The sequence below is a fragment of the Stegodyphus dumicola genome, chromosome X2, assembly GCF_044657685.1.
Source record: "Stegodyphus dumicola isolate Sdum_Otavi_A_Nest chromosome X2, ASM4465768v1".
Taxonomy (NCBI): Eukaryota; Metazoa; Arthropoda; class Arachnida; order Araneae; family Eresidae; genus Stegodyphus; species Stegodyphus dumicola.
This window is the reverse complement of record NC_140781.1, coordinates 91,975,713-91,998,752: the sequence shown is the minus strand read 5'-3', so window position 1 is coordinate 91,998,752 and position 23,040 is coordinate 91,975,713. Positions and strand designations below refer to the sequence as shown.

The 23,040-nt window shown below is 29.1% G+C and overlaps 1 protein-coding gene and 1 pseudogene across 7 annotated transcripts in view; both read left to right on the top strand.

Moving 5' to 3' along the window:
• The window catches only part of LOC118200940 (CTD small phosphatase-like protein 2-A), a 169,980-nt gene that overhangs the window by 99,321 nt on the left and 47,619 nt on the right, over positions 1-23,040 (top strand). The gene's annotated exons all lie outside the window — the stretch shown is intronic.
• LOC146992822 (uncharacterized) lies at positions 16,446-17,274 on the top strand (annotated as a pseudogene).

The window sequence follows — 23,040 nt, the reverse complement described above, 5'->3', positions numbered from 1 at the left end:
TTGTTCGTATCGCCCTCTATTTAAAAAAAATAGCTACTAAAGTCTAAAATTCTTATTTTGTTTAACTGAAACCTTTAACATTACATTAATTGAAAAGTATTTGACAATTACAGTTTCCGTATCGTGTAATTTACAGAATATGCATAAAATATGCAGGAATTTTAAATATAAACAGGAAATTTGTGATGGGTAGATCTTAATGTTATTATGTTATCATTAGTATAAAGAAATAATGATTTGAACTCCCTTCTGAACTCGCATGATTAAATTTTAATAGTATTTAGGTTAGTATTTTTCATAGTACCAGTGCTGCCATCTATCATACTGATAATATCGTATCGGTAAAAGTGTAAATTAAAAACGATTTTTTAGAAATTAATTTTTTTGAAAAACTTGCAAAAAATCATCACATTTTTTAATTTTATTATTAAATAAACGAAACAAAACAAATCAAAATTTGTAGGTTTCAAGTTGGATTTTTAATTTTTGGAAGGTGTAAAAGCATTTAGTTTTAATATTAGTTTACTATCCTGAGTTATCTCGGGCAAATGAAAAATGTAGTCTTCGTATGATAGTTTTTAAAACAAGAGACAACATAAAGTGATACCTGACATTCTACACTAGTATCTGGTCTCTTTTCTTACTGGCTTACCGCTTACCGCTGGAATCTCTTTCACGGGAACACAGAGTACACTGTCTTGTTGGATTTGATTTTTTTCCCCCACCTCTTCATAATCACTATCTGAAAAATCATTGCTTTCGCTATCTTGCATCATTGCCATTATTTTATTTTTTTCAATGCATGTATTCTTCTTTATACATTTCTAATCCACAAACCGACGTATACTATACAATAGGGAAACACGTGAGCAGTCCCACCAAAAGAACCGTGCAACCAACAAAATTTGGCAAATTGCCAATCAAAGCTGAATATTTCCTTTCATTTCCTCCAGGCCGAGTAAAACCCTGACAAAACAAATCGTACTAACAAATTCTGCTTCACCTGAGTTTTCACGGGATAATAATTAACTGCAATATATACGAACACGAGATCACTTGGGATAATCAGGCAATCGGTTAAATTACTTACAGTTGTTACAGATTTGATTTCAGTTAAATCTAGAATTAAGGCAAGACAGTTTAATTCTAAAATGAAACAAATACTAATATTGCCATCTATTAATAAAATCCCAAAATTATTGCTTTTTTATAAAGTATTTGAAAGAAAAGAAATTTATGCAGGAATTTTAAATATAAATAGGAAATTTGTGGTAGATAAGATCTTAATGTTATTATGGGATCATTAATATAAAGAAATAATGATTTGAATTTGCTCTTAAACTCACATGATTAAATTTTAATAGTATTTAGGTTAGTATTTTTCATAGTACTAACCATTGCCATCTATCATACTGATAATATCGTATCTGTAAAAGTCTAAATTAAAAACGATTTTTTAGAAATTAATTTCTAAAACTAATTTTAAGACATATTATGACTCCCTGAAACAGAGGCCATATATATTTTTGTTTTATTTTTCATCCCCTGAAAGGGTGGACATTTTGTACCCCCTTTTTTCCTAAATTAAAAAATAAATAAAAATTTAAAAAATAAAGGGCCTCCTCTTTTTTTTTCCCTAAATTTTCTAAAGAGACTCAAATTTTAAAAAATCATGAAAAAATAGATAAAATTTTTAAGAAGCATATAAAATAAAGGGAGGGGTCTTAAATCTCCCCTTGAAAACTTTTATTTTAAAAGTTCACTCAAATTTTAACAAAAACATGACCCTTCTAGAAGGGGGTCATAATTTATTATATATTCTGATGATTTCCTAAAAATCTATTAAAACATTGAAATAATTCCAGGATGGAAAATGTTTCCCCACCCTGAAAAAATAATCTAATTCTTTTAGTTTATAGATATATTATCCATTTTTAATTCCTTTATAATGAAATATATAGCTTCCAAGATTAATTTCATTTATGGCTTTATCAGAAAGTTCTCCATTTTTTTAGCAAGATAATATTCTTTTGGTTCATTATCTACATCTAATTTAACCACTTGTGCTACGACTAAACTTCACGGTTGCGGTGCCGTTCGCTACAATATAACAAGCGGTAAAGTGTCTCATTTACTCCGCTCCGTGTCTGCGAGTGCAATCCAGAGCTGTAACTCAAGAAATAAACAATCTCATTGTTAGGCGATGTGTGCACCACGTTATTTTCATTTTTGCGATAAATGCCTATCGACGTGGTGTTCACGTCGCCGCGGTTTGAGACAAAAGCATCTCGACGTGTGTGGCACGTCTTTTTAGTGCAAGTGGTTAACAATGGTTGAATCTCCAAATTTTGTCTGAATTTGTCTCAATGATATTAGATCATATTTTCCAGGTTCTAAATCTTTCAATTTTAAGGCTTTTGGATAAGATTGGATAAGTCTATTGAATTCCTCCACCTCTATGTATATAGAATAATTTTTTTTTAATGTTTTGCTTCCTGGCTCATATATAATTTTTTCATGAAAATGTTTAATTAAAGTTCATGTTCTATATAAAAATGTATTTAAACTCAATATCATTTATTATATGAATAACAATATTGTACTATTATCACGAAAATTACGATCATAACTCCAGCCATTATAACCATTAATTTTTTTCAAAATCGTTCATAAACAAAATGAAATTATTTTTATTAAAATTTTTTATTCTATAATATGCATTGTAAATTCTATGATGTAAATCACAATTTTCTTTTGCAATTAAAAAAATCTTATATATACTTGCGATGTAAATTATTGACAGTATCTATTACACTATGAGTATATTCTGTTTAATCTGATTTCACAGGGTTTAAAATAACATGATTTGATTGACTGTGTATTTTTCCATTTATTAATAAAAAAAAGTTATATTATCTTTTGAAAATATTATTCCAGTAAACCTTCAATTTTTCCAAAGCCATTTCTAAATCAAGGGAAATCATATCAATTTCTGTAGTTTTTCAATATCATATTTATTAAGTATATAATGGAGAGTTTCTATTTAGTAGTAAGGACTTGATTCCGTACGGCATAAATTATCATATTCTTCTTTTAATAGGTAATGTATTCTTCTTAATTGATTTTCTATTTATTAGTAAAAAAGATCCGATTAATTTCCAAAGGATACAGTATGATAATTATCTAAAAGTCTTCTTTTATCAAAACTGAATGTATATTTTTATTCATATTATTTACTTTTATATCTCTATCTTTTTGAATTTTAAATTGACTAATTTCTACATCTATGTAATTAGTTTTTCCAGTTATTATTTTATTTCTTTCATCAAAATTGAGTTTATTTTCAGTTTCATGACTCATTTTAAATCCTTTCACTTTTTCCAAATTATTTGCCGTTATTTGAAATTTAACTATAATCTTTGGACGCACCTGATATCCATGATTTTATAAAAACCTCAGCACTTCCAAGTTCATCTGTCTATTCTCCTAACATACAACCTGTTTTTACTTTATTGGTACCATCATGAATATAAATTATAGAATCTGTATCATAATAAAGTATTTTATTTTTTAATGCATTCAACATTTTATAGAGTCTTATTCTAGCTAAACTGGTAGTAAAAACAACTATATACATGTGTGTATTAAAGTTATTTCTTACAAAATGATCTTTCATCTTATAAGTAATTTCTATACAATCATCATTCATAAATACCATATTTAAATCTATAATTTTATCATTTAATATGATTCTATAAAGTTCTTCCAATTCCACAACATAATCAGTAATTTTCATATTTTTCTTATGACCAAATTTACCCCATAATGAATTTAAACAGCTATATATCTAAGACCTGGATTTTCTTCTGCTTTCTCTAGTTTTATACCTATTTTTTTTTCTTAATAACCCTTTTATATTCTTCTTTACTTTCATATTGTGTAGACCATTTATCATCTGTTTCTAATTTAATTTTCAAAAACATTTTAACATATTCTTTTTATTTTGAATAAACTCTTTTGTTTTCTTTTCAAAGTGCGAAACTTCATATATATCTTAAAATTTTATCTTTTTTTAATGGCTAATTTAACTTCTTCAGTTGTCCAAGTTCCAATAAAACTTCTTTCGTCATCATTATGTTTACATATTTTATTTCTAATTTCATAACATTCTTTACATTTTCTCTTTTCTACAATAGTTTTAAAATGTTTACATTTAATGGGTTTTGAGCATGTTTTATGTAATGAAAATACCAATTTTTCTCCTTTAACAGGTGGTAATACAGGATGATATAATTTTCTAGGTGCAAGTACGTTACACTTTACATTTAATCAACATTTAATCAAGTTACATTTAATCAAGCTGTACCAATTATTGTTGAATTTTTCAAGATTATAAATTTTAAGGGTATGTCCAGCTGGATAGTAAGTCGAAATAATTTACAGTCGGATAAAGTGAACAAACATCAATATATCTACCTTTTTCATTATTTTTCATTGTATATTTTAATTTTGTAGGTTCATATCTACTTCCTGTAAATGCATCTTGTGGATCTAAAGGTTCTAGAAACTTTTTGCATTCTTTTTTCAAATATTATTTTAATTTCTTTGTCGTTGTCAAAATCACATTTCCAAATCACGCGTTCATAACCTGACTCTTGTTTTGGATTTCTATTGTTTTTTCATTATAAATCTTTCAAACATGCCTCTTTATGCATATTTACTTGACTTTTAATAAAACATATTGTACATCGTGCCAATAACATTCATTAAAGTGAAAAACTATATTATCATAAAATCCATCTACTTTATAAGAGTTTTTATCATTTAAAATCAGTTTTTTCACTCCTCCATTGAGAGTATGTTGTATATTGATTTTATACTTATGAGATAGATAATCTAATCAAGCAATAGATTTTTTACTATATTGATCTTGTTTGGTCATATCTTCATCTACAGCAATAGTATTTGGTTTTAAGAATTTGCTTCTATAAATAGCCATACATACACCGGCTAATGTAATACATTTGAATGAGTCAATATCAGCTATTGTTAAGAATATTTTTCTAAATTCTAAACATCCTTATCGCAGGATATCTACATCAGCCCTACAGTATTTATAATGTCTTTTTAAAAATCAAAAGACATCATTTTTTACTGAATCTAACCATTTATCAAAGGATTCTCTCTGGTTTAAGGTCATAGTTTCATAACCTTATAATAGTATTTATCTGGATATTTTGCTACATAATTTTGATTTTTAAATGTGTTAAATAAATGAGGAAAGTGTACTTAAGCCAATTCTATTAATCCAAATGTTTTAGGAAAATTTCTCAAAGGTTTGAGAATAAAATTAATAGAATCAATAAATCTTATGTTATAATCCACTGCATTCATAGATATGAGTTTGTTACTTTGATACATCGTGGATACCTTAATTGTATTTTTAAACAGTATTTAGCTAAAAAATGAAAATCAAATCGTTTTCCATAATGAGCTAATAGAGAACCTTTATGTTCTTTATCAAATAGCCAGTCTCAATGTTCGTCAACAGTTTTAAATATATAGTTTCTTCTCCATTAAAATCTTGAGTTATTACTAAATGAACTTCATGAGTACCTGTTTCTTGATTGGTTTCAAAATCAAAAAACATATATCTTTCAGTAAATTTCGAATATTTACATTTATCACATTTTTCATCTTCCTCACATATGCTTAAACATTTAATTCCATTCTTGCAGTTTTCGCACCATTTTTCAGTTTTTCTTTTATTTTTTATAATAAAACAGTTTTATTATAAAAAATAAAAGAAATTATAATAAAACACACAATCCTCCTAAAGCTCTTACATATTTCATATAGCATTTATGGAACCCAGTCTCTGCAATTTCGACATTCAAATTCACTGCATTGATGTACTTCTGGATCTCTATCTCTTTTAGAAATACACTTATTGCATTTTGGACATTTCCATAGCATATCACAGACATTAAATTTTTGATTTCTAAAACATTTTTTACCCTTAAAGATTCCAAAGCGAGACTAACAATTTTAGCGTGCACAAATGCTGCAGGAATGCACAAGTGCAAACTTTTCGTAATTGGAAAACATGCACGACCTCGAGCATTTAAATGAGTAACGATTTTTCCCGTTATATATCTTGCAAATTATGTCCGTTTATAGAATTAAAGAGAAAGTATTAGCACAAAAAACGAAGCAACTTAAACAACTTACATTGAAAGAAATGTTTAATAAAGTAAACAAATAAATATTAAGCTTTTTTTGTAAATTTTTATACCCTTTAGATCATAATTGCTCTTTATTTCATAAATTACAGTTTCATATTTTTAATTGTATAATTTCTGCATGCCATCTTATCAAATTTAAACTGATGATCTCTAATCCAGAATCGCCGAAATCCCGATGAATCCAGATTGCAGACGCTGTACTGTATTTGATTAAAATTTTCTCTTCAAAATATAGTAATTTGAATATCTAAAAATTCTTTAAACTGTTTAACATCATCTAAATCGTATACATCTAAAGGAATATCACACATTTCATGTAGTTTAACTGTTAATGTTTTTTGTAATATTTTGCCCATTTTAATATATTTAATATCATTTTCAGTTAATTTTTCATAATTCAATTTTTCACATAAATGATCAGGATTCTAAATACTTAGAGCTGTTACTATGGACCTAGCTAAACAAATATTATTATTATTTTTAATCTGATAGATACTTCTCTTGTTGGACATTTCTTCTTTCAACAGTTTTAAATAACTACCTCCTTCTGATAACTCCACTGCAGTAAATTGAAATAAACATTCTGTTATATCCGATTCTGTATATTCAAATCTGGGGTTTAAAACATCTAGATATATTTCAAATGCATCCTGAGTGGGCATCATATGAGGATTAAAAGGTTCATTGAACCCTGGTCTATGGACAATAATGTCAACTTTACCTCTTATTTTTCCAATTGCCCTTTTAAATAAATCTTTTAAAATATCATAATATTGTGTATACATTAAATCTTTTAATACTGTGACTCTATAATTTTTTTATAAACACCATATTTATTTATATATTTATGATCATGTAGAATTTTATAGTTTGGTTTAAAAACGTTTTTTAGATTATAATCTTCTAAGTTTTTTTTTTACTATCTCTAGGTTCGAATTTATTAGTATCTTTATTAAATTTCAAATTACATTAATTTAATTTTTTTAGTTTTACTTCATTTTTTAGTATGTTTGATATATTATTTTTGTTTTCTTTCGATATATAACTCATTGGGATTAAAAATTCCTCTTAAATCAATAGGATGTGACTCTTCCTGCAATGTTTTTGGTACAAATATTTTCTTAATTTAATCACGTTTTTTAGGTTTCTCGATAAATTCTTTCTCTCTCTTTTTTTTTTTTTTTTTTTTTTTTTAATATATATATATATATATTTAAACAACCTGTTACATCAAAATTTAATGAATCAACTAAAAACTTGCTTATAATCTCCTGTTTTTCTTATATGATTAGTCAATATTTTTATTAAGTCATCTTTTTTAGCACCTTTAGGCTGTTTGATATTAAGTTGTTTCAAAGTAGATCGAATTTTGTTGGCCTTTACATCTTTTAGTCGCTCCATTTATATAAGAGAATTTTTTAAAGCACTTTGACTTCAGGGGATCTCTTGATATGATAAAGACTTCTTAAATGTCTCTGTAAGTGAGCTTTTGTATAAGATTTTCCACATTCACTAATTAACTTTTTATATTTATTAATTTTATCACAAGATTTGCAATAACCTTAATTATTTTTAGATAATTTATTAATCTTATAATGATAAAATTCAGAAGCAGGTTTATTTTCTTTACAGTACGAACAATATTTCTCCATTATTTATTAGTAAACTTTTTTAAATACTAAATAAATGAAACCTTTTGTTTTAAAACAAGAAAGAATTCACAAGAATTTACTGTAAAATTTTCAACACCTCTTCATTTTTCAGAAATTGCTTTCCAGGAATTTAGTATGGAAGTTTCTTGGGACATCAGCAGCGATTTTTATAAAAATAACATATTTAGTTATTGGAATGGAAATGAATGGATTAAAATTCTTATACCCAATGGATTTTACATTTTAGAGAGATTGAACATTCGTATTCAATATTTACTGTTTAGTAAAAAATTTAATGGACAGAAAAAAGAAGAATTTAAGAAATATGTATCTTCCATACAACTTGGGATTAAAGAAAAAGAAAATAAATTTAGTATTAAATTAGGCTAAAAATTATAAATTTGATTTAATTGATAGTAATTTTCATAAAGATTTAGGATTTGAACCAAAAATATATGAAGAAAGATGGCAAGTTGGCTTTCTTTATAGAGACATTGAATACTTATCTGATGATATTTAGGTTTATTATAGTATAGTTGAAGGTATGCAAATTAATAATCATTCTACCAATGTTATTCATACATTTTTAAATACTCATTGGCCTGGCATTAAAAATTATTCAAAAATTTGATAAACTCATTTTTTGTAAAGTTAATAATTCTAATACAGGGGTTTTGAGAATTAAAATGAGTATAACGGATTAGCATGGAAATTGAATAGATTTAAAAAATAAGAAAGTTAAATATAAATTTATTGGAATTGATGAAAGTGAAAATTACTTGGAAAATTTTATCGATTACTTCAGAGAACTATCAATAAAATTACTTGAGTAAATTTCTTATTAATAAATGGATTTGAATAAATTAGAAAAAGAACATGAAAAAAAAAAAAAAGACAGGAATTAAAACAAAATATTGAAAAAGTAAGATTAGATAAAGATATTAGAAAAACTAGAGACTATCAATTGAGAGAAAAATTAGGAGTTAAAAAGTATTGCAAGAATTTCATAAACCTGTTACTAAAGAGATAGAAAAATATGAAAAATCAAGTAAAGAAGTTGTAAAAAATATTCAAGATGATTTACAAATATATTATTTCCTCCCTTAGCGTCAAGACCTGAAATTGAATATGATTTAGAAAATTTATTTCAAGAAAAATCTACAACAGGTACACAAAACTTAATTTGTGGGAAATAATATATTAGATTCTTTTATTGATACAGGTTTTGATAAAAAAAAATGTGTTAAAGACATGGGATTAAAATTACCTAGTGAATTTTTAAATGAAAATAAAGAAACATTAGAAGATGCGATAAAAGAAGCAAAATTTATGAAAAAAGAAAATACTCAAGTAATAGCATCATCTGGGTCAACTGTTAGGAGAACAAAAGATCTGCTTATCCAAGAAAAAGATAAAAAGTACTTGTGAACACATTTCCAGTCATTTGGATTTGTACATGAAAAAATTACATAATGTTCTTGATTGGCTAAACTCTAAAGGGAAAATGATGGGAAAAGGTTTAGATAATTTAGATATTTTTTTTTAGATTTAACAAATAAAATACCTCATAGTGGTTCAATACCTAAAAAAAAATATTTAACCAAATAGTTTTATTGTTATTTATGTCATTAAAAAATGGTGCTATGTCTGAAAGACGTGTAAAGCAATATTTTAATAAGTTTTTATCCTAATAAATGAGTAATTATATATAAAAAAAGAAAGTACATTTGAATGATGGACAGATTAATAAATTGAAATCTGCAAGAGAAGAAATAACTTTACAGATTAATAAAACTAATACTCCAAATTATGATTTATATTTTACAAAAATGCAAATTAATCCACTTAATAATGGTAAAAGAATTACTTTAAGTAAAACACAACTTAAATCAACTTCTAAAGATGGTGGTTTATTATTATTTGATATTTTGAAACGAATTAAACAATCGATTTTTAAATGAACTGATGAAATATATAAATATACCTAATCTACCTGAAATATTAAAAATATTTAAATTTGGATCTGGAAATCTTTCACATACAAAAATTAAGAAATCAGCTTTAGGAAAAAAATGGAGGATTATTACAATTTTTTAGTACCTTGGATAAATTAAAGAAAGAACAACCTGAGCTTTTTGGTGTTTTTTTTTACCATTCTTATTACCTACTTTAACATCTTTAGGTTTAGGTGCTGCAAGTGGTATTGGAGCTTGGGAAACTAAAAAAGTGTTAGATAAAATTTCAGGACATGAAGTTTCTCATTCTTTTGAATATAATTATGTATATGGCGTGAATTTAAAAAAATACACGGAGCATAGAAATAACTGACGCAGGAATATCATGTAAAGCGATTTATGAAAAAGGATTTAGTGGGGTTTATACATCAGATTCATTGCCTGAAAAACTTAAAGAATTTGAAAATGGGATTATCAATTTGGATGTTTCAGAAGGCCCAGGTATACATGGGGTTTGCTATTGTAATGATCCAAAATATGAATTTATTTAATATTTTGATCCTTTTGGTGAACATATATACAGCAGTAAAAGATTATATTCCTAAAAATATTAAAACATTTCTTATTAAATTGAATTTAAAAAACACATATTGGTCATAATGATAGTTTTTTATTAAAACCAACATCTGTAAAATGTGGATTATTTTGTATGAAATATATAAGAGAAAGAAATACAGTTAGAGCGTAATGCGAAACAGCGCTAAACGAGGTTATCTTTACATGTAAATATTGGGGTTAGGGGAAGATGGCTAGGAAATTGGTTAGGTATTAAATTTAAAAAGTATGTTTTTTTAATAAAAATAAAACCAAACATTTATTTCTTAAAGCCCAAATTAATACCACATTATTATTTCTTGCAAAAATAAAAACAAAATATAAATAACAAAACGAATATTCTTAAAAAAAAAACAAATAAAATTCTAAGTCAGTCATATTTAGTTAGCCTTCCGCGTTTTCAGTGTTCTGCCTTTTTGTGACAAAAGCATCTAATGTTGTTTGCCTTTTTCTTTTGCGTTGTTCTCTTAAAAGTTCTTCATAAACGGATAGAGCATCTCTAACACCACGCCTTACTTTTGAGCTCCTGTCAAAATTCGGATCATTTTCAATGAATTGATCCATTATTTCAGTTATGGTAGACAAACTCCTTTTCACAAACGCCATCGAAAGTTCTTTTTGCTCTTCTTCTGAATCACTGCTGTCAACATTTTTGTTTTCTTCTTGTTTAGTTAATTCCTTGAGCTCATCATTAGAAAGACTAGCCGCTGCTTCTTGAATTATTTTTTCGACATCTTCCACATTTACCCCTTCAAAATATGTCTGTACAATACCGCACCAAACAAGAAATACAAGTACACTCTTTCGGATATGTATTTGAAACCTATCGCTGCATAATATTTCGGGGAATCCCCGTATGCTGCGAGCGATTTTGTGGAATCCCCGGGTTGAAATAAAAGAGCGCTAAACCGAAACAGCGTTAAGCGGGGTCTTACTGTAAAGGTAAATCACCTCAAAAAGTATTAGTTTTATTTACACAAAAACCAAGTAATTCTAATGAAAAATTTGTTCTAGAAAAGGAGATTTTGTTCGTTTATAATAAATGGTATGTAATATATATATATATATATATATATATATATATATACATAAATTTATATTTTTAAAGAAATAAATGGAAAAGGTATTAGAGGAGGAGATCTTCTTGGATGGATAGAAGATAAATTTAATCCTTCTGAAATGCATTTACCTGGTTATCAATATTGTGGACGTTATACAAAATATTAAAAAAAAAAGATAAGAACATGGTGATCCTGGAATAAATAGAGTTGATAAACCATGTAAAAAGCATGATTTTGCTTATAGTAAAACAAAAGATATAAAAGAAAAACATGTAGCCGAAGAATTAATAAATGCTTTAGATAATATAACTGATCCAACAGTTGGAGAAAGAATAGCCAGAGGGGAGTCATTGTTGTTGTTGTCTTGTCCTAATTACATGGAATAATGTTTGCCAGAGCCTACTCCGAAGAGAGGTTGGACTTCTTCTTAAGGGAGAGAGAACTTTCTAAGGGAAACTGGCTCGTATACACGTTACACATGGGGAAAACTACGAAAACGCCCATGCAGCCAGCCCGTTCACTTGATTCGAACCTCGGACCAAACTACCAGTGTTCAGCGACGTTACCGCTCGGCCGCTGGTGGACTGGGGAGTCATTAAAAATATTATTAAAGCTAATTTGGGATGGGAGGCCTTAAGATTTATTGTGTTAAGTGTAAAGAGAAAACAGATACTAAAAATTATCATGAAATGACATCTAAAAATGTAAGATTAATGGGAAAAGGAAATTGCATAAAATGTGAAAGTAAAAAGAGTGTTTTTTTAGGAAAAAAGACTTAAAGATACTTGAATCAACATATTATAATCGTAAAACAAGTTATTGTGGAATTGATGAATTGAAAAGAAAAACAGGATGTTCTAAAAAAGATGTTGAAGAATTTTTACATCAACAAGATGAATATACGCGATGCAAGCTTGTTATTCGTAAATTTAAAAGAAGAAGAGCTTATGTTCCAAATAGTAATAATCAATTTAATGCTGATTTGTTATTTGTTAAAAATTAGTAATAATCAATTTAATGCTGATTTGTTATTTGTTAAAAATTATAGTAAATTTAATGATAGAACTAAATATTTACTAACAGTTATAGAGGCATTTTATAAATATGCATGGAATTTTTCCTATGAAAAAAAGAAAAAAACAACTACTTCAGATGTTTTTTCTTTTTTTTATAGGAAAAAAGGTTTTTAAAGTAAGAATACCGAAATTTATATTGACGGATGAGGGTACTGAATTTACAGGAAAGGCCACTCAAAAACTATTTAAAGATTATAACATAAAATGGTTTACAACCAAAAATAAAGAAATCAAGTCAGCCATAGCAGAAAGTTTTAATAAAACCATCAGGAGAAAAATTGTAAAATATTTATATGCAAATAATATGAATAGATATTTGAATGTATTACCCAAATTAGTTAAAAATTATAACAATTCATATCATAAATCTATAAAAATGACGCCTGTCGAAGCCAGTAAACTTGAAAATGAAATGAAAGTTATAATTTATATGTCGATCCTTTGCACAAAACTCCTAGTAGACCTAAATATAAAATAGAAGATCGTGTAAGAATATCAAAATTTAAAACAATTTTTTCTAAAGGTCCGACTTTACAGAAGATATTTTTATTATATCAGATGTTATAAAATCAAAAACATAAATGTATACAGTTATAGAATAAAAGACTTAAATGGTGAAAAAATTGAAGGAATATTTTATGAAAATGAAATGGTAAAATATAATAAAAAAGATGATGTATACAAGAGTGAAAAATATAAAATAAGAAAAGAAATAAATATTTAGTAAAAGAGTTAGGATATCCTGAAGAATTCAACAGTTGGGTAAATAAGCAAGATCTTTTATCTCTCTAAATAAATGAATGAATATAGATTATATAGAAGAAGTTAAAAAATTTATATTAACTGATAATATTAAATCAAATCGCACTAAATTGGATAAAATATTGTCTAAAACAAAAGGATCAGGATTTAAAAATTTACCTAAGTTTTATTCTTAATAAATGGAAAATTATCATGACTTAACAAAAATCTTTTATCATTACGATGATAATATAGAGAGTAAAGAATTGACAGTATTAGAAAAAGCAAATGTAGAATATAATAAAGATAGTAAGTATGAATTTTTTATCCAAAATGAAGAAGCAAAAATATTACTTTCAGAGTCTTATATTCAAATAAGATGAAAAATTCTAAAGAATAACGGCAATTCTATAGGTAATGAATGATAATGTTACAGCAATTTGTGGATTATATTTATTTACTGGTAAAAAATTGACAATAGGTGGTAAAGCTATTGAACGTACTAGTGATTGTTTTTCTATTATACAAGTTATAAGGTGAATATACACCTAGTTATACAACAACATAACCGATATTTTTTTTAATATGAGTGATAATGCTAATAGAGTAAAATTACGATTATGGATTCGTCACAGCTCAAACGACAATCACTGAAATAACTAATAAATTAAAAGTTAAAGAAAATAAAAGCTCTAACGAAGGATTTGATAAAAGGAAAAGGACAAAAGATTGTCAATCTGTTACAATGTGGTTATCCTTAATCAAATTTTTGATTTTCTAAAATATTTCAGGAAAGCAATAACAGGTTTCCTAATAAAAAGAGAATTTGATAGAGAAAAAAATAATGCAAATATGATACATACGGATGTTGCGAACCCTGATTTTAAAATAGATATTGAATACTTATCTCTCATTTTATCTCATGTTAAGTTTAAAAACAATGCAGAAATATTATATAAGCAATTATTATTAGCCAATAAACCTATAGATATTCATTGGAATCAATGTGTCATTCATAAGTCAAATGTAATTGAAAAAGCACAATTTGAATCATATCCTGTACACACTACATCGAATGAAGTTTTAACATTATTTGTTGTCCCCCAATATGTAGACGGACATGAAAACTATAAAAAAAATAATATGGTATTTGATCATTTAGATATGACCAAGTGTTGGGTTACGATAAATTTAAAAGTCATACCATCTGAAAAATATAACAGGGATTTTTCTAGAAATTGCAAAGAAACAGGATGTATGATATATTATTTATCATATGGTAAATTATATCCTATTATCGCTTTTGATCCATCCCATCATAAAAATTATACAACTGTAGGAAATTTAATCAAAAACTATATATCTTATTTTATTTTTGAATAAAAAGGAAACCCCAATTAAATATGAAAGAACAAAATGTTATATTATTTAATAACATAGAAGAGTAATAGTTTGGTGAAAGAAAAGCACAGTCTCTGAACATTTATCTGTAAAAAGTGAGTCTTTTTTTCGACTAATAAATGGTTGCCGTTTATCTGCCTTTTGATGATAAAAGAAAAGCAGGTCCACTTGGGGAAGGTTTTAAATTAACTGATGATGGAAATTATGATACGGGTAATAAAATTGTAAAATTCCTAAAGACGCTCAGGATGCTAGTACAGAAATATATGTTTTGAGTGCATTGGGAAGTTGTTGATTATAATATTGATGATGGTTTTTTAAATTTTGTTAATGAAACAGCCGAGAAAATACAATCATTAAATCAAAGTATTAGAAAAGAAATTGATAATCATTTACATTTAAAAGATGTTCATGTTTTTGATGTTAAAGGTAAAATAATTTATAATGTTAAAGATCCAATGGTAAACATGTAGTTAATAAAAGATATTTAGAAAATAATGCAATAACATTATTGTTAAGTGAGAAATATAATGCAAATAATAAAATTATAACAAATGTAGCTAATCCTGTTAATGAAGTGGATGCTGCTAATAAAAAATATGTAAAGTTATATTTGTTTTATCTAAAAATAAAACAGGCGACCTTGGAGATGTAATATTTAAAAAGGTTAAAAGTTATTATTTTACCGAAGATTTAAAATGGATATGACCATGATAATCACTGTTCTTTTAGAATCCAATGGGGGAAAGGGACCATTTTGGGTAATAGTTAAAGCAAGAAAAGATACTGATCCGGAAAAAAGAGCAGATTCCATACACTTTCTTTGGAAAATTCCAAGGATGCACTCATACCTCCATTTTTCTATGATGGTACATGTATCTTAAAAGGCAGAGGAGATGAAAAATTATCACTAATTATTATGTTTGGAAAAATATGGAAATTTTAATAGTATTTTTTTAAAATAGAAATTATATGAATAAATAAATGATAAAAATTAAAGATTTTGCAGAACCAGAATTACCTGAGGCTAATCAACATCCATTCAGATTATTTATAGAAGGACCATCCGGATGTAGTAAAACAAATTTATTATTAAATCTTATTAATGGCTTTGAAAAGCCAAAAGATTTAAGATTAGATTTTGATACATTATACATCTGCGCAAAACATCTAAATGAACCCAAGTATTCTAAATTACAAGAAACATATACTTTCTTTGAAGATATTGAAAGAGATGATATCTTTAAAAATAAAAAAGAAATATTAAATTTTTATGATAAATATAAAAAAGAAGTATTATTTTCATCAGATTTAAATGAATTTATAACCTTTTATGATTTAGATCCTTCGTTTAAAAATCTTGTTGTTTATGATGATTGTATAACAGGAAAAAAATCAAAAAGATGTTTAAGATATGTTTGTGGTGTTACCATGGAAACACCATACGAAGTTTTGTAAGTTCTGCGCATGCCCGCCTCTGAGGAGCTGCGGATGGAGGAAAGAATGGCATGCATGCAGCGGCAGTTCCATTTCTCATCAGAATGTTGTTATTGATATGTTAAATAAAGTTTATGTATTTCATACTTGTGTCTTGCCTCACCATGAAACCTCTACATTGGTGACCGACGTTGGACAATGCACATCTTTTGATCATTTCTTCGAATTTGAACAAAATACGAAAGCGGAACTAACCAAAGCAATGGATAAAATATCAGCAGTGAAAATACCTCCTTTCATTCCTTCTAATCCATCTCTGTGGTTCACGATGTTGGAATCTACTTTTGAATTAGCGGTTTCAAAGGCTATAATAGAATCCAAAACCAAGTATAACCACTGTGTGGCGGATTTACCTTCCAACATCGCTATGACCGTGAGGGATATCATCATTTCTCCTGACAAGGCGGATCCATATGGGAAAAGTCATTTCTCGCTATGGTGAAAGTAAATCGCAGGAGCTACGCCGCTTACTTGTTGGTGAGCAACTAGGGGATCGAAAGCCGTCTGAACTTTTACGCGTTATGCAGGGGCGTGCAGAAAATCATAATGTGATGGATACTTTTGTTTTGGAATTATTTCTGCAGCAACTACTTACAAATGTGCAATCTATTTTAGCATCAGTCACTCCTCTACCCACACAAAAGGCTGATGAAATAGCAGATAAAATAATTTAAGTGTCATCTGCTCGGGTAAGTATAGTTTCTGATTCTTGTGTATCATCTAGTGTTACACTGAACTCTGAACTGCTTAAAGAGATAAAATCGCTTCGCAAGGAAGTTGCATTTCTATGACGTTCAAGAAGTTATTCTCGTAATCGTAATTTTTGTCATGCAACAAATCATGAGAAATCCTCTGAAAAAAGTGATCTATGTTAGTAACACCAAAAATTTGTTTCTAGAGCAAAAATGTGTACTCCACCCTGCAATTTTCAGGAAAATTTCCAGGGCAAGGAGTGGCGGCGACATACGCCTCGCCTTCTAGTTCTCGTCACCTATTTCTTCGTGATCGCAAAACCAATATTAACTTTTTAATTGATACAGGTAGTGATTGTTCCTTAGTTCCAGCCTCAAGATCTGATAAAATGACTACTCCTGTTCAAACTTTTCTGGCTGCAAATGGTACTAAGATAAACGTATATAAACAAAAATTGTTATCTTCAGATTTAGGTTTAAGAAAACAGTTTGTTTATCCCTTTTATGTATGCGGTGTTCAAACTGCTATAATTGGTGCAGATTTCTTACATTATTTTAACCTACAAGCAGATCTTAGAAATCGCCACTTAAACAATACTTACACCAAATTAAATTCTTATGGTGTTTTACATGTTGCTAGTATATATTTAGTGAAATTTGTAATAATCATTATGCTAAGTTGTTAAATGAATTTTCTTATATTGTTCAAGCTCCTTGTGCAAACCAAATTGTCAAACATTCAGTTCAGCATCATGTTGAAACTTTTGACCTCCCATTTTTGCCAAATCATGTCGGCATGCACCCGATCGTTTGAAAATTGCAAAAATGGAATTTCAACATCTGTTAGATTTAGGCCACATTTGCCCATCCAACAGCAATTACGCTTCGCCATTGCATATGATCCCTAAAAAAGATATGAATGATTGGTGTCCTGTCGGTGAGTTTAGAACCTTTAATGCTCAGACTAAAAAGGACAAATATTCAGTCTTTAGTATTATTGATTTCACAAGTGAACTCCATGGGTGCAACATATTCTCCCATATAGATTTAGTCAAAGCATTTCATCAAATTCCGATTGCTCCTGAGGATGTCCATAAAACTGCTATTTGCACACCATTTGGATTTTTCGAGAGTACTTGGATGCAATTTGGTTTGTGCAATGCTTCAAGCACTTTTCAGAGGTTTATCGATGAGGTGACGAGATGTTTAACCAATGTATATGCATTTATTGATGATATTTTGATTGCCTCAAAAAGCCATAAAGAGCATATTAACAATCTATGAGCTCTCTTTCAAAGATTAGGTCATTATGGTTTAGCAATCAAACCCTGAAAGTGTACATTTGGAGTTCCTACCTTAGATTTCTTAGGATATAAAGTCTCTAAAGAAGGTATTCTCCCATTCCAGATCGAGTTGATGCTATTTCTAAATTCCCTAGACCAACAACCTTAACACAGCTTCGCAGATTTCTTGGTCTATTCAGTTTTTATCGCAGATTTGTGCCACATGCATCGCACATTTTGTCACCTTTAATTAAGCTTCTTGAAGGTCATTCTAACAAAAAGAAATCATTCCGTCCAACTAAGAAGACTGAAAATCCTCTCCCGTGGTCTGAGGATGCCGAAAAGGCATTTTTAGCAGCTAAAGAAGCTCTTACAAAAGCTGCCCTCTTAAGACATCCAATGCCTGGTGCTCAACTCAGTCTTTGGACGGATGCATTTGATGTTGCTATTGGCAGCTCTCTCATGCAACTCCAAAATGGTCAATGGATGCCAAAGCATTCCTTTCTTTAAAATTGGATAACATTCAACAGAAATGGTCTACATATGACCGTGAACTTCTGGCAATACATATCAGGAAATTTCGGCACATATTAGAAGGTCGCAACTTCATGTTTACTGACCAAAAACCACTAACATTCGCTTTCAGACAAAAATCAGAAAAGTGCTCTCCTCAACAACTGAGACACCTAGACTATATCTTTCAATTTTCCACTGATATACAATATGTTAAAGGTAGGGAAAATGTTATTGCTGACACATTCTCCCGAATAGAAGTAAATTCCGTTTCTCTCTCACCTATTCTGGATTTCAAACAGTTAGCTTCAGCATAACAATTACTACAACAATTACTAACTTTTAAATCTTCTTTGAAGCTCTCCAAACAGTATTTTCCGCATGAAAATATTTATCTCTATTATGACTCCACAATTAATGTCCCTCGTCCTTTCATTCCCTTTTCATTTAGACTATCTTCCAAAGTTTTCACATACAGGTATATCTGCCACTTCAAAATTGATACGCAGATGTTACATTTGGCCAAACATGCACACTTTTATCAAAAACTTCGTGAAGGCTTGTGAGAAATGTCAATGTTCCAAGATACACAAGCATATGAAATCGCCCATTTCGACATTTTTACTTTCCGATGCCAGATTTTCTCATATTCACATAGATTTTATTGGCCCATTACCAATTTCTGAAGGTTATCAGTATTGCTTGACCATAATCGATTGTTTCACGTGATAGCTGGAAGTAATTCCCGCATCTGATATGTCAGCTGAAACAATTTGTAAAGCTCTAATTAGTGGATGGATAGCTCAGCTCGTTTTGGATTCCCTTCCACTATCACTACTGACCAGGGTCGGAACTTTGAATCGCATTTTTTCAGGGAGTTCATTGTATTCGTACTACTGCCTATAGACCTCAATCAAATGGAATCATTGAACGTTTCCATCGCCAACTGAAAAACAGTATAAAATCGCAAGAGAATCCTCGCTGGACAAAATTGTTACCTCTTATACTTTTGGGTATTAGATCATCCGTCAAAGACAACATCCAAGCAACTTGTTCTGAGTTAGTCTACGGTACTACCTTAAGACTGCCTTCAGATGTTTTGTGCTCAGATCAGCTTTTTCTGCCATCCCCGACACCAACATATATAAATTGTTTATGATCTATAATGCAATCTCTGATTCCCATCACAACATCAAAACACTGTTCAGAGCCTATCCACATTCATCCATCTTTAAAATCGTCTTCTCATGTTTATTTGAGAATTGACTCGGTCAAGCCTCCTCTTCAACAACCATACTCAGGTCCTCATCCAGTCATTGAGCGATATGATAAAACCTTTATCATCTCCGTGCACGGTAAAAATCAAACTGTTTCAATTGATCGACTCAAACCTGCATTTTTCATTGGTGATAAAACCCTTGTCTCTAACACTAAGCCTTCCAATAAGACAGACACATTGAAACCTACCATGTCAAATGTTCCTAAAACTATCACAAAATCCGGACGACATGTCAAATTCCTTCAACATCTGTCTACAACCTACTATATATAACTTATATATATTGTTATTTATTCAATATTTCACTATGCAGTTTAATTTATTATGTGGTTTATATTGTATCTTTTACCTTCACATTTATGATTGTATAATATAAATTCCGTAATTTTTTTTTTTTTTTTTTTTTTTTTTTTTTTTTTTTTGTTTTGTGTGTGTGTGTGTGTATTGTTCGGTCTTCCTCACTTGTTGGGATACTCTGTAGTGTTGCTATGGAAACACCATACGAAGTTCTGTGAGTTCTGCGCATGCTCGCCTTTGAGGAGATGTGGATGGAGGAAAGAATGGCGTGCATGCAGCAGCAGTTCCTTTTCTCATTGGAATGTTGTTATTGATGTGTTAAATAAAGTTTATACAGTCAAAAGTCTTTAATCCGGACTCGTAGGGACTTCGGCGATTCCGGATTATAGATCATCAGTTTAAATCTGGTAAGATGGCATGCGGAAATTATAAAATTAAAAATATGAAACCATAATTTATGAAATAAAGAACAATTATGATCTAAAGGATATCAAAATTTACAAAAAAAAAAAAGCTTAATATTTATTTGTTTACTTTATTAAACATTTCTTTCAATGTAAGTTGTTTAAGTTGCTTCATTTTATGTGATAATGCTTTCTCTTTAATTCTATAAACAGACATAATTTCTTGTTCAGTTACAAAGTTCCAATGTTCAAGTCCTGTAATTGCTGTGTCGAGAATACCGACTAACTTGTCAATCGAAATTTTTTCGTTTTCAATAACCTCTGTGTCACTTTCTTCACTCTCGGAAGCGAATTATTATGAAGCTAATTGTTTCGAATCATATCAAAGACGGAGTACATCGAGATGAAATACTATATTTAGTAAGGAATTATAAGCCAAATAAAATAAAAACATCTGCCCTGAAGATAAGGACTGTGTTGACAGATCAACTTCCAGTTCATTGCACGCCGCGACGTTCCCCCCACCCCACCCCACAGAGCAGCATGAAATTGATAAACAGATTTCAGAATGGCTAGAGAAACAAAGGATATGCCTTTATCCATTTTTTGCAGCAATTCCACTTTTTGTTTGATGGACATCGAAACATACTTTCGCTTTATAGATCCCTTGGCAGCTCCAGCATCAGAAATTCTATTTGACATCTGCAACATTAACTGAAATAGATAATTTTAGCTTAGCTCATACCGTCCGTTATGCATTAAACGTGCATACGTAAACATATTATGCACATGTGCACACGCATATGCACATGCATAAAGATATTACGTGCATGCATGAACGCCTATGCTCATGCCTCACCGCATTATGCGTTGACGCATGCGCAGAAAGTTTGTAGCTTTGAGGTCCGGATTAACAACTTTTGACGGTATATTTTATATTTGTGTCTTGGCTCACCATGAAACCTCTACATGTTTATTAGAGGAAGAAAGAAAAACGTATCTATTATTTATATATCGCACAACTTTTATTTATCTCCTATTACTATTAGAAAAAAATCGTAATTATTTTATATTTTTTAATACACAATCTAAAAAAATTCAGCAGATAAGAATTTATGTTGACAGCTATATCTCAAAAGAAGAATTTAAAAAATATAATAGGGGGATCAGAAAGTAATGTCGTTTCTGTGCATGATGACAACAACATGCTAAGGGCCGAAGTGGAAGCAAATCCAGGTCAAACACTCTTAACCAACCTTGGTCGACCATCCAATAACATTTAAAGCAGAATGGAAAAATAAGCAACCGTTTTTTGATCGTTTGATTAGTGGACACAAAAAAAATAAGTCCTATATGATAATCCAAAATTTAAAAGGCAGTTTTAATAGGGGTTACAAAGGTGACATTTGTACATATTGAAAAGGCGCTTCTTTGTGTTTGATGGAGTATTCGCGGAATTGTTCATTTTGAATTGCTGAAACCTGGAAAAACTGTTAATGTAGACCTCTATTGTGAACAATTGGATCTAGTGAACCAATCTTTAATCAAAAAATATCTGGTGATTGTCAACGGAAAAGGCATCATTCTGCAACACGACAATGTAAGAGCGCACTGTGCAAGATGAACACTGGAAAAATATAATGAATAGGGGTGGGAGATACTGCCTCACCCACCATATTTGCTCGATATAGTACCCTCGGATTTCCATTTATTCCGATCCCTGCAACATTTTCTTAGTGACAAAAAATGTGAAAATTTGGATGATGTCCAAAATGCCATCTCGAGATATTTTACTCAAAAACCAATTGATTTTTATCAGTCTGGGATTGAAATTGACATACTAGATGGCAAAAGGTTGCTGATAATGAGGGTGATTATATTATTGATTAAAAATAAAAACTTGTTACAAATTTATTCATTTGAATTTAATGTAAGAAAGCGACATTATTTTCCGGTCCCCCTATTATATTTCCTGATATTTTCTTCATGCTCGACTTAAAAAATCCAAAAATAAGATACCGAAGGAATTTTGATCCTATATAAGTTATGGAAAAATATTAAAAGAAAGAAAAAAATTGTAAAAAATATCAAAAGTTAAACAAATTATTATCAATCAGTTTATTTATTTTGTTTCAGGTTTATCATTTGCTTTTATACCTCTTGCAGCCTTAAGTGTAGTAATTACTGAATTCCTTGAGGAAATAGAAGGAGAATCTAAACAATATTATATTTTTTATAAACAGTTATTATCTAAATCAATTACAGAAGAAGTTTATTAACGAGAACAAAACTTTTGTAACTACTTTTAAATATCCGAAGAATTTGTATC